The following is an 11623-nucleotide window of genomic DNA, read 5'->3' as shown; positions in this document are numbered from 1 at the left end:
CAAATTAACAGGAGAAAAACAAATATAATTTTGTATTTATGGGAGCTTCACATAGACAGGAGAGGGTCAAAGATGGTCAAGCAATTGAGGCTTATGTGCCATCAAGAGTTAAGGAGGAAGGGTGGGGGTGTGGGCTTCCAAAGGGAAGAAATACAAATCACGGGAAGATGGGAAGAACAAATGTTTGGTAGACAAATATTTGCCATGCCATATGGATAAGTCTTTCTTGTGTAAAAATAAAAGTTATCTTTGGTAATAGCCCTCTTCCAGGTATAGGCTCCCTATCTAAATTCTTTTAGGTAGTTAAGGGGGAGCTAAAAAGGTCTTCTTGAGTCTGTCAGGCCTTGATTGCCTTTAACTCAAATAATCCACATGTCAAAATGGCACATTCTAGAGCAGCCTGCCCCAAACCCCATCACAAACCATGTCTCAATTTCTTCATCTAAGAATGGGGTAATAAAATCTGATTCTGACATCTTAACACAATAGCACCGACTTGGCATCTCTACTTCTGTCCAGGGTGGAGAACTACATTTACCTGCATCACCTCTCCTGCATGGTTCTAAGTTACTGTGAATCAAAAGAGAAACTCGCATGAAATTTGGAAGACAGAAGTGAAGCAGAGATATTTTGGAAGATTGGGAGAGACAAAGGTAGTGATGGATGAACACAAATGTGTTTGGTGAGTACCAGGATGTTGTTCTCCTCCTGCTTTGCATTCAGCTCATCTTCCTGGCTACTGGCCCTGCTGATCAACAATGGTCCCAAGCCTCCTACAAGGCACTAGGTTCCGGGCCCACAAATATGATTTCCATAGAGGCAGAAATTTCCCCAAAGTAGACATTTCCACAGAAGATATAGATCCTAGAATCTGCATAGTTGTTGAATTTCCCTAAAGTTCCCTCCTGTCATGTGAGCTGGCACTTCTTGCTGACATGATTAGTGGTTATTTTCTACTTAATCCTCTTATTTCCCACTTCCAGACCTTCATTTGCCCAGCTCCTATCACTTCTGTGTAGACTTTGATTCCTATGTAAAACTTATTTCTGTATAGCTTGTAGCTCTGATATCCTGATTTAACTCTGATAGGAGTTTTGATAGTGAAATAAACATGCAAAAGTTCTTTCAAAGATTTAAATTGCCATTTGAATGTAATTATTGAGTTGAGCTAAATAATGTATTGCTGAGCTTCTTACATAGAGAAACAGATTAGGTGACATTTAAAATGGTAAGGAAAGCAAGCCAGCGTAGACTGTTATGGGCAGCATGTTTCATGGAAATATTTTATTCTGTCATTTGTCTCACTCGGGTATTTGTTTGTTACCACATCGATGACAAAATACTCCATCTAGCCTTCTTTTCCAGCTAGATTGCTTGGCAAGAAAGAGGTTGTAAAATAGATCTTAGAGACTTACAGAAGCTCTGAAACATGTCAGATGTCCTCAATTAATATTTAAATTGTAGAATATAGTCAAACATTCAGAGACACATATCAAGGACACCTGAAAAGATAAAGGTATAAGGTTAAAATTAATTTTCAAAATATGTAAAAATACTCTATTGCAAATTGCCCATTTTTGGCTGCCCATGTGACACATTAAGGTTGATCTTGCAGTGGGTCATTTTCAAAGTTTGCCAAAAACTCAGACATTTTTTATATTATTTGTGACAGTTTTCTTGAGTCCACTGAACAAACTTATAGCTTTATGAAGATAATAGTTTTCTGGCTAATAGAGCAATAACTGATTAGCCAAATAGTGGATTTCAGCAGCTGCTTTCATTACTTAATGGCCAGAATAACAGTAATAGGGCTATTCAACCATTCAAGATTTCAAAACTGACACTTCTGTGATCATGAAGTACCTTAGGGAAGTATAGAAAAGATTATGTGAGCGGAATTATTATTTTCAAAATATAGTTGGGGTAAGAGTAGTGGAAGAAGGATGCTAAGTGGCATAACATTACTCTTTTTTTTTAAAGATTTACTTACTTATTTGAGAGAGAGAGAGCAAGAGAGCATGCACAAGCGGGAGGGGCAGGGAGAGGGAGAGAATCTCAGGCAGACTCTTTGCTGAGTGTGGAGCCCAGTGTGGGGCTCGATCTCACGACCCTAAGATCACAACCTGAGCCAAAACCAAGACTTGGACACTTAAGCAACTTTGCACCCAGGTGCCCCATAACATCACTCTTCCAAATAGGTTCTGTTATTAAAAATCTTTCAGTACAACTTATATCTGCTTGTATGTTCAGTTTCTTTTTGCCCCAGTGAGGTGCATCTCAGTTAATTTAATACTCTATGTGCATGATGCTGATCTTTTCCTTATGGGTGATTCCAGTATGATTTCTGTCACCAAAAAGCTTATGGCGATGTAGAAGAATAAAGATCTACACAACTGTAACATCCTATAAAAAGAGACCCAGGTGATGAGTATGCAGATGAATAAGGTAGAAAAAGATTTAGAGAGAGAATGACATGATTTGGGGACAAATTGAATGTTGAGGACAAAGGAGTCCAAAGTGGCTTTGAACTTTCTCATTTGCTTTATTTAGAAGAAAATGTTTGCCACTAATGGAATTGTACTGCTCAGGAAATGAGAAATGAGTTTTAAAGTTCAGATGGCAAGTCTGACTTTGGGCATGCAGGATTTTAATTAATATTTGCTCAAGGAATAATTTTGGAATGTCTAAGTAGTTGCAAAAGTATGTACCAAATTCAGAAGAAAGGACAAGGTAAAAGATAACTACCCAGGTGATTGGTTTTTATATAGAATTATTTATATAGAATTATTACCACCAGGACTGGGATTAGTAGAAAATATTTCATGATGGGTCAGATAATAATTTTTAATGTATGCAAAAATACAGGTGTGATCCTTCATTTTGTGCTTCAAATTAGATACCCCTTTGCTATGGAGAACAAAAAAATAAGCACTGTGGTGATGAGAAGTGAGTGGTGAGAAGATCTATAAAGCTGAAGAAAATGTAAATAGGTGGAAAATAATGACCATTGGTTGTAATGATTAGAAAACATTGCCAGTAGCAAGTGGAAAAAATTACCTGAGGAGTGGAAAGTCAGGAGAAAAAGACGACAGAGGAAACACTTAAATGATTCAACCTAAATGCATGGGTTAAGAAAGCATTACTGTAGTTAATGCATCAGTATTCAGAATTATTTTCAGAAGTGTTCTAAGCAATATTGCTATTCTGTGTTCATTTTCTCTACTCTTGTGCTGTGGGTAGAGAACTGTGTCCCCTAAAAGGATATGTCGAAGTCCTAACTCCCACTGCTTGTGCATGTGACCTTGGAATTAGGGTCTTTGTAGAAATAATCAAGTGAGGTGATCAGGATGAGCCCTGATCCAATGTGACTGGCGTCCTTAAAAGAAGAAGATGCCATGTGAAAATAGAGATACACAAGGAACAAGACTATATGACGTTAGAGGTAGAGAGGTAGCTGTAAGCTAAGGGACATTAAGATTTGATGAGTACCAGCAGAAGCTACAAAGAGGCAAGGGTTCTACCTAGAGTCTGAGAGAAAGCATGCTGACAATTTGATTTTGAATTTCCAGCCTCCAGAACTGTGAGAGAATAAGTTTCTGTTGTTTTAAGCTACCCAGTTTGTGGTACTTTGTTAGGGTAGCATTAGGAAACAAATACCTCTTGTTTCTCTGTCTTAGAGCATCTCTTCACTTAATCAGCAAATATTCATTGAATATCTAGTCTACGCAGGTCATTCTGTTCCTCCATATCTCAGCTTTCTTAATTGCCCTCTTAAGACAACATTTGGCATTTGGAAGATTAATAATTAAGAAGAGACAGCAGAGTGCAGGCTACTTTGCTTGATCTTTTTTCCTCAGCTCTATTGAAGATGTTCCCACTAGTGTCATCTTTGACAAAGAATGATACATATAGATGAATATTTTCCAGCATTTATGGGTTCTTGGCTCCAAAGGTGTGCTAAAAGTGTCAGGTTGCTACAAAACCCTTAGATAAATGATATGCCTGATGCTAGGCCCAGAAGGCTTGTTTATACAAAGAGTGGTAAGTCCAACACTGCAAGTTATCACTAACTTGAGATTAGAATCAGATGGTATAAAAGACTTCTCAGGGGAATGATAAAATCTGAGAATACGTCAAATTCGTTTTTTTTTTTTAAATTCTTATAGGTGTATTGTACCTGTGCTAAAAAGAGTAATGTACCAATGCTAGACAATGAGTATGCCAGCTGGATGAATAACAAAGACTATAAAAATGCTGTGCAGTTGGTGATTGAATAGAAAGATATACACCACTTATGGTTTGTTAGTTTTTTGCATTGTGTGTCAAAAGTGCTAGCTGCAAATTTCTCTAGTAACTTAATTCTTTTCCTGAATTTGTTGACCGTGAGCATTCCCTATCTTAGGGCTGAAAAAAAAAAATGGTTAGAATGTGGAAAATACTATGTTGAAGTTATTCCCCCTAAAATCCAAAAGTAACAGAAATCAGTCTCCATAAGTGACTTTATACAGAATCAATCAGGAAATTTAAGAATGAATTAAATGTTGTGTGTTTTGGTTAGGCTTTTCTGTGAGTGCCATAAAGTACTCTTACTTTTTAATTTATAACAACAATAGGCCAATGATTTTGGCTTATTAGAAGGATTGAGAGCCAAGGGAATACAGAGATCATTTCCCAGGCATCAGCAATCCAAATGATATAAGACTTGTGTTTGTAAATTACTTTGTTGAAAGCCTCCTTGTTATCTACTCAACTCTTCTGATAGTTGGATAGTTCAATAATATGCTAGGTCTATTCCCTCCAACAGCATTTTGATGAGTCAAGTCTACCTAGCACAATTTACTAAACACATGTCTTCTCAGACCTAAAACTACAAAGATATGTACTGGACTTCATTACACTGAAGGAAACAGGGACTGTGGAAACATTTTTTACATTTCTGATTTCTGAGTCTGTTCTATTTTCTTGGAGTCAAATGTTGCAGCAATATTTTGGCATAACAAACCAGATGGGGTATTAAATATGTCTTCTAAGAGAAGGTAGAAGATGTCAGTCTTGAATGTGAATGAAAAATTCTGAGTTCTTTTTCAAAAGGAGTCAAGTCATGGTCAATTTAGTTTACTTAAAAAAAAATCTAATTTAATTTCTGAACAGAAACCCTAAAAAATAGTTCTAGTTGGAACATGGTGAAACCTAAAATCTAGAAATGATAAATTATAAATCGCAGTAAACAAATCAATTCTATACTGTGTTAGGTACTTATAGATAAATATGTTTCAAAGATTTGTCTGGACTATCTTCCATTTGGGACCCTAAATCAGCCTAGAAAATACAGCATTAGGGCATGTACATTGACCAGAGTGATGTAGTAATGGGACAACTAATACAAAGTTTTTTTTTTCCTACATAGAAAGTAAAATATTAAGTAACAGACACATGAGGGAAACTTTTGGATTGCTAAAACCAGTGTTGGCTATTCAGGCAATTCTTTCTCTGGTATATTTTGATCCTGGTATTGACAATGACATTGGAGGGAAGCATCTGATTTAAGTGATGTGGGTAGAAAAGCCCTGATGAAGGAGGAGAATGGAAAAGATGTTGGGGGTGGGGAGTAGGTGTCAGCCAAGGTCATGTGTCAGAAAATACTTAGCAATGAAGTTTCCAGGGTCAGTAAATTTTCAGGTAATCCAAAGGTCATGGCTAACTAGCCAGTCTCCAGTGTGCTAAGGATCACCAGAAATCATTAACATAACTGGATCTTGAAATGACATGTCTAATACCTTGACTGGAGATTTGACAACTTATAAGTATAGAAGACATTTGGTAGTATGAGGGAATACAGATAAGCAGAATGGAGGCATTGTGTCCAAGGCAGACATCATTTCTCAGTCATGACAATTTTTCTTAGTGAGCCTGGCATGCCTTCATAGGCTTCTGCTACCAACTTGAGTTGGCACATATGAGGAACTGATTTTCCATCCTGTCTTAAGTTGTTCATAGACTCTACATGCATGGGGGAAGGGATGAAGAACTTCACAGAGGATATCATTTTTTGGTACAAGGCAATTCAATTCTTAATGCACCAAAATGGTGTAAGACTGACATCATTTATGGTTGATACTTCGTTAACAATGAGTTGAGCTTTGTATCAGTCAGAATCCTGTCAAGAAAGAGATGGCAGATTCAAAGTGTTGATTGAAGAGAGAGTAAGGGGACAAAAATGTGGCTAGGTTAAAAAAAAAAGAACCTAAGTAACAAAGAATGGTAACATATCTAGCAACTAGCAACAGGATGCCATCTTGAGGCCTAATGGGGCAAGAAGAGGAATGGAGTTACTGGACTGTGGTAAGAGCCATTGTTCTGGGAAAGGGACCATCTGAAATAAGCTGTGAGCAAAGGAACCAAGCCACTACTAAAATCATAGCTTGGCAATGAGGGTGTGAAGGATATAAATACCTACATTTTCTTTCCTCCTGCTTTCCGATCTCCTGGTGTCTTGGCTGAAGTCAGAAGCCAAGAGAGCCTAGGAATGCACTCCACAGAATTAGCATCATGGGGCAGAAAGCACAGTAAGGATGGACCAAAATTGGAGCTGGATGGGACAAATAGAAAGTAAGCAGCACAAACTCCAGGTGTCTTGGACTATCAAGCTACTCATCGCTACCTTTGGATTTTAGCAAATTCAAATTAGGATTGAATGAGAAGTAGATTAAATCTCAGCACTCAAGTGTAGCATTTGGGGTCCTTTGCAACTGACTCCCTACATTTCTTTCTAATTCTATTTGCTGCTATTATCCATGTAAATCTTACTCTGATCAAGTGAGTCCAGCCCCAACCATTCCTAGGGCTTCTGTTCATTCCTGCCTCCATGTCTTTGTTGCCATCCTTACTGTCTGAAACATTCTCCCTCATTCTCTCTGGCTAAATTCAAGTTATCTTTTGAGACTACTTCATTGAGGTTTTAAATCCTTGAGAAAGACTTCTTTTTCCATCCACAGTGGTCTCTTCTTCCTTTGAACTTCTATGGCATTTAATATCTGTATCATTCATTTAGAGTACATCTCCTACTGTCTCTTGGTTATTCTCTTTAATATCTATTCCATTTCTCCATTTGGATTATCACTAAGTAAATAAGTTTCATTTTGCATGGTAAATAAGTTTCAATTTGCATGCTAGTTTCAGTCACTGAGAAGTTTCATTTTGCATGCTAGTTTCAATCACTGAGAAGGATTCTGAGGTCAGCTTGGAGATCAGAAGGTTTTGTATTCAAATCGACTAGCAATGTGGAGATGGCCCATGAGAAGAGAATAACGGCATATGTGCCACAAATTTGCCATTCTTGAATTAGGGTATAAGCACTTAGATGGGTGAGAATGTGATTTATTCATCTTTGCTCCTTCCGTAGCTAGCACAGTACCCTTAATAAAGCCAATGCATAATAAATGTGTGTTGATTGATTTTTTTGGTTATCTAACAACTTATGCAAATGAAGGAGCTAGTGTGAGTGAAAAATGTTGACCACTTAACAGGAATTTTTATTCCTTTGGCTTTTTCTTTGAGAACATTCTTTGACATTACAGGGCGAAATCAGAGTTGGAGAATGTGCAGCTAAAGGTTGAATCTGCTTTCAAAATATCATCTTTGTAGTAGTAAAATAGAGCATTGATACTGAGGTCAGAAGAGCAAAGTAAAATAAAATGATGGCTGAGGAGTACTAAGGGAGATGGCTGTGAGTGGTTCATTATCATAGGCTGCTTCTAAAAGCTGGCTCATTGATTTAATGATCATGCCATATACTGAGCTGCTGAATGTTCACTGCAGTTAAAAAGAGATTTGTCCTCATCAAAGAAGTGGGGAAATGCAATTCCAGCATACAGTCTGTAAGCCAAATTTGGAGTTGTAAAATTCAAAGTGATTTATTATTTATGTCCTCATGCTTTTGTCCTCTTTCCTTAAAATACAAACCCCATGTATTCTTTTTAGAACTCTCTTTTTGTCTGTATTCATTCTTATCTCCCTCTTGCATGAATTACTCACTAGAATTTAGCTTCTTCTAGAACCCTGGTAACACTTTTTGGTTACTGGAATGTTATTAAGAGTGATATTTTGTGGTCAGCAATAATTACTATCTATGAGTATTTTATTATTAGGTCCTGCCTGAATCAAGAGATTTTGTTGTTATTGTTGTTGTTATTGCTGTTGATGTTAGAGTGGGGAGGTGAATACCTAAGGGATTTGCATATTTAGTTCTTGACCAAGTAAATGACATAAAACAGTGTTTTAGTGGATTCAAAGGAGACTGTAATCTCAGTCTATTTCTTGGAGAGCAGGTGTCCAGGTCCAAAGCACATTGCTAAAGGATTAAGAATGTTGTTTATGTTACACTGACATTTGCTGTGTTTTTAATGCTTTCCCAAAATGATTTCTTCTTAAGTAAAAAATGCTGAGAAGAATTCAGAAGGCTTGAATATTGCCTGAGGGAAAGTTCAAAACACATCCACAATCTCTGGTGTGTGTGTGTGTGTGTGTGTGTGTGTGTGTGTGTGTGTTATGTGTATGGACCCGTGTATTCCAGGTTAGCTTTTACTATTAATGACTAACATGGGGCTGGGCTATTTGCCACAATCAAAATTGAAAACTCTTGACATTTCTCATCAATTTGATCTTTCCAATTTCCTTAAGCTAATGAGGGTGGTGGTTTTATTTGACACTAAAATATTTGGGAAATGCCTTAATCTAACAATGTGACAAGATAAATTGAGTTTAAGATAGGAAATGAATGCGGTCCTTTAATGCAAGCAAATGTATTTCTAAGAGAACTAAACACAGTCCATCTTGTTCCCCTATATATTTGTGTATGAATGCCCTATAATAATTAATGTTTAAGAGCATAAAATAAGTAAAAAAAAAAGGGGGGGGGCTCTTAACCCTTGAGGAATTTTGTTTCTGTGAAATATTTTCTTATGCTACTCACTTCTTTTTTTTTTTTTTTTTTTTTTAAAGATTTTGTTTATTTATTTGACAGAGAGAGATACACAGCGAGAGAGAGAACACAAGCAGGGGGAGTGGGAGAGGGAGAAGCAGGCTTCCCGCGGAGCAGGGAGCCCGATGCGGGGCTTGATCCCAGGACTCCGGGATCATGACCTGAGCCGAAGGCAGACGCTTAACGACTGAGCCACCCAGGCGCCACCATATGCTACTCACTTCTTGATTTGAATGTGAAACTGAGTGAGAAATTTCAGTTCTCTAAACCAAGGTGTTTGCTATCCTCACTAGGGTGAACTGAACATAAAAACCATAAACTATGCAATTTGCAACTTTGTGAATATCTGTGCAATGCATCTATTATATACCCATATGTTACTATCATCTAATTTTCATTTGGTGGGCAAGACTGGATGTTTGTCCTTGGGAATGAACTTGTAGTATAACCTTTGCTACATCTGAAGACCTAGATCTTGAGTATTCATACTTAGCTGAGACAACAATTCAAGATATTTTCTTTTGGGAGAAAAAGATGTAGATTGGTTTCTTTAGTAGCTTTGAGGCAAGAACATCTTCTCAAAGAGTGAGCTACTAATCCTAAATAATGATTCCTTGACTATGCCTTACTTTGGTCAGAAATCTAATACTCTAAATCATATTTAGCCTTTTGAACATGTACAGTTACAATGATGTTTGGTAGACTTTGAAAATAAAATAAATTGCTTGTAGCAGCTTTTTTAGTCTTATTTTTGTCTACATGGAAAGCATTTTACATTTAAAATTTTAAATAGTGTTATCATTGTTTTATAAACATTCATTTAATTTTCAAGTATTTATTCAGAGCCTACCTCACACAAGTTATTATGAGGCATTATAGAAATATGTTATATTACTTCCTTTATAAATGTTATTAACTGATAGGAAAATAAAGATATATGTGTATATATATACATACATATTCATATATGAGGCCAAAAGATATGAGACAATATACTATGGTTATAAAAAGGAAGAATTAATCATGTATAGCTTTGACAGATAATTTATTAAAATATTACCATGTGTTACTATTTCTTCTTCAGTTCCCTGAGATAACCATATCTTTTAGTTACTCTTTGCCTTGGTGAATGCCTAGTGTAGGGCTGGCTATTGGGTACTTGCCTGACTGGCTTGTTTTGTCCTAAAGCATGAGCTCATTGAAGAGACGATGTAAGTGTGTGTCAGTGAGAAAAGAATGAGTGACTTCTTTGTAATAAAAATAAGCAGTTGGATGTTGGAGTAGAAGAGAATCTGGGAAGCTGGGCCATATGTGATATAAGTCCCTCCAGGGAATGGTAGGCTCTCAAAAGGGATATCTGTGTGTGTGATTTATTTGAGAAGACCGGAGCCCAGGTACTGAGCTTCTGACTTTGGTAAAGATTACTGGATTCTATATAGGCACAGAGGTAGAACCATCTGATCCACGGAAACTGTGTGGAGTGAGCAATGGGCATTGCACAGTAAGCCTGTGTGAACCAGTGACATCAATGGAGAGTCTCCCTGGCCCCATATCCTTGAAACAGTCTAGGCTGGGGAGCTCCAATAATATTTGAGAGAAATGGGGTCAGGATTGGATTTAAAGGAAATGAAATGATAGGATGGATTGGATTTAAAGGAAAGAAAATGAAATGTGTTATTTCTTGTTCATGTGAGCTTGTGAACTAAATTTTATATCTGATACATAGAGATTTACTAGGCTTTACTATCAATCCCTGTGCAGCCCAGATCTGCTCCATGGACTGATTGTAGTTCATTAGAATGGGACCAACATATTTTCATACCATTGCTGAAAACCTGATTGTTATTCAGGGAAGACTGTGGGCTCTCAGAAGTTACTGATTTGGGGTAAACCAGGGTATTGCAATGAGAATGACTTTGAAAACCTTTGTAAGGTTATAAGCTCTTGACAAGGAGAAGGAAAAGAGGAAAAATTTATTCACAGAATAATAATTTGAAAAGGAGGATCATAAAATATGGACTTTAAATTCCTTGTGTTGATTTTGATTTTCTAAGGAGGGGAATAGTCCCTGGCAGCCCCAGTTGCAGAATCCCATAGTAGAGAAATACTTACACAGCACCACACCTGCACATGGCACCTGAGCCGTAGACTAATGCAATGGGACAGATGGTAGGGAAGGCTGTTGTACTGAAGAGGGCAATGATGAACTTTCAGAGGTAGAATTTCTAAACATGGAGATGTCACTGAGAAGAAAGCTTTCAATCCTGGATCATACCTTAGAGGTACTGCAGCAATGACAGGTGGAACTGAGGTCCAGATGGGCAACACTGGAGGGATACCTGAGTCCATGCCCAGATAGAGAGACCATCATACCCTCAAAGGAAATAATTCTTCAGAGCCTGTGTTTGAATATTTGTATATTTTGAAACAGGCTTTGAGTTCGTGTGAAAATGTAAATGTTCTAACTATCCGTCAGGGTAAGATTAGAGACTTGGCACCTCAGTGAACTCTGTTCATACCCTCTCTCAGGTCTGAATCTCAGTCTTGGGTTGGGGGATGCTCTTCCAAGTGATTCCTTTTCTCAGTACTGTCTCTCAGCCCTAGATGTAGTAGCCGCTTTCCACATTTGTTCCTTTGTCTCTT

At 37.4% G+C, this 11623-nt stretch overlaps 1 long non-coding RNA gene across 2 annotated transcripts in view; it reads left to right on the top strand.

Annotated features, from left to right (window-relative positions):
* Positions 1-527: 527 nt before the first annotated feature.
* LOC118525869 (uncharacterized) overlaps positions 528-11623 on the top strand; it is a 214588-nt gene continuing 203492 nt past the window's right edge. For both annotated transcript variants that reach the window (XR_013450174.1, XR_004912349.2), the window contains exon 1: positions 528-682. This is a non-coding gene — a long non-coding RNA (uncharacterized LOC118525869). The remainder of the gene's footprint in view (positions 683-11623) is intronic.

This window comes from Halichoerus grypus, chromosome 8 (genome assembly GCF_964656455.1).
Source record: "Halichoerus grypus chromosome 8, mHalGry1.hap1.1, whole genome shotgun sequence".
Lineage (NCBI taxonomy): Eukaryota > Metazoa > Chordata > Mammalia > Carnivora > Phocidae > Halichoerus > Halichoerus grypus.
This window is presented reverse-complemented; position numbering and strand designations above follow the sequence as displayed.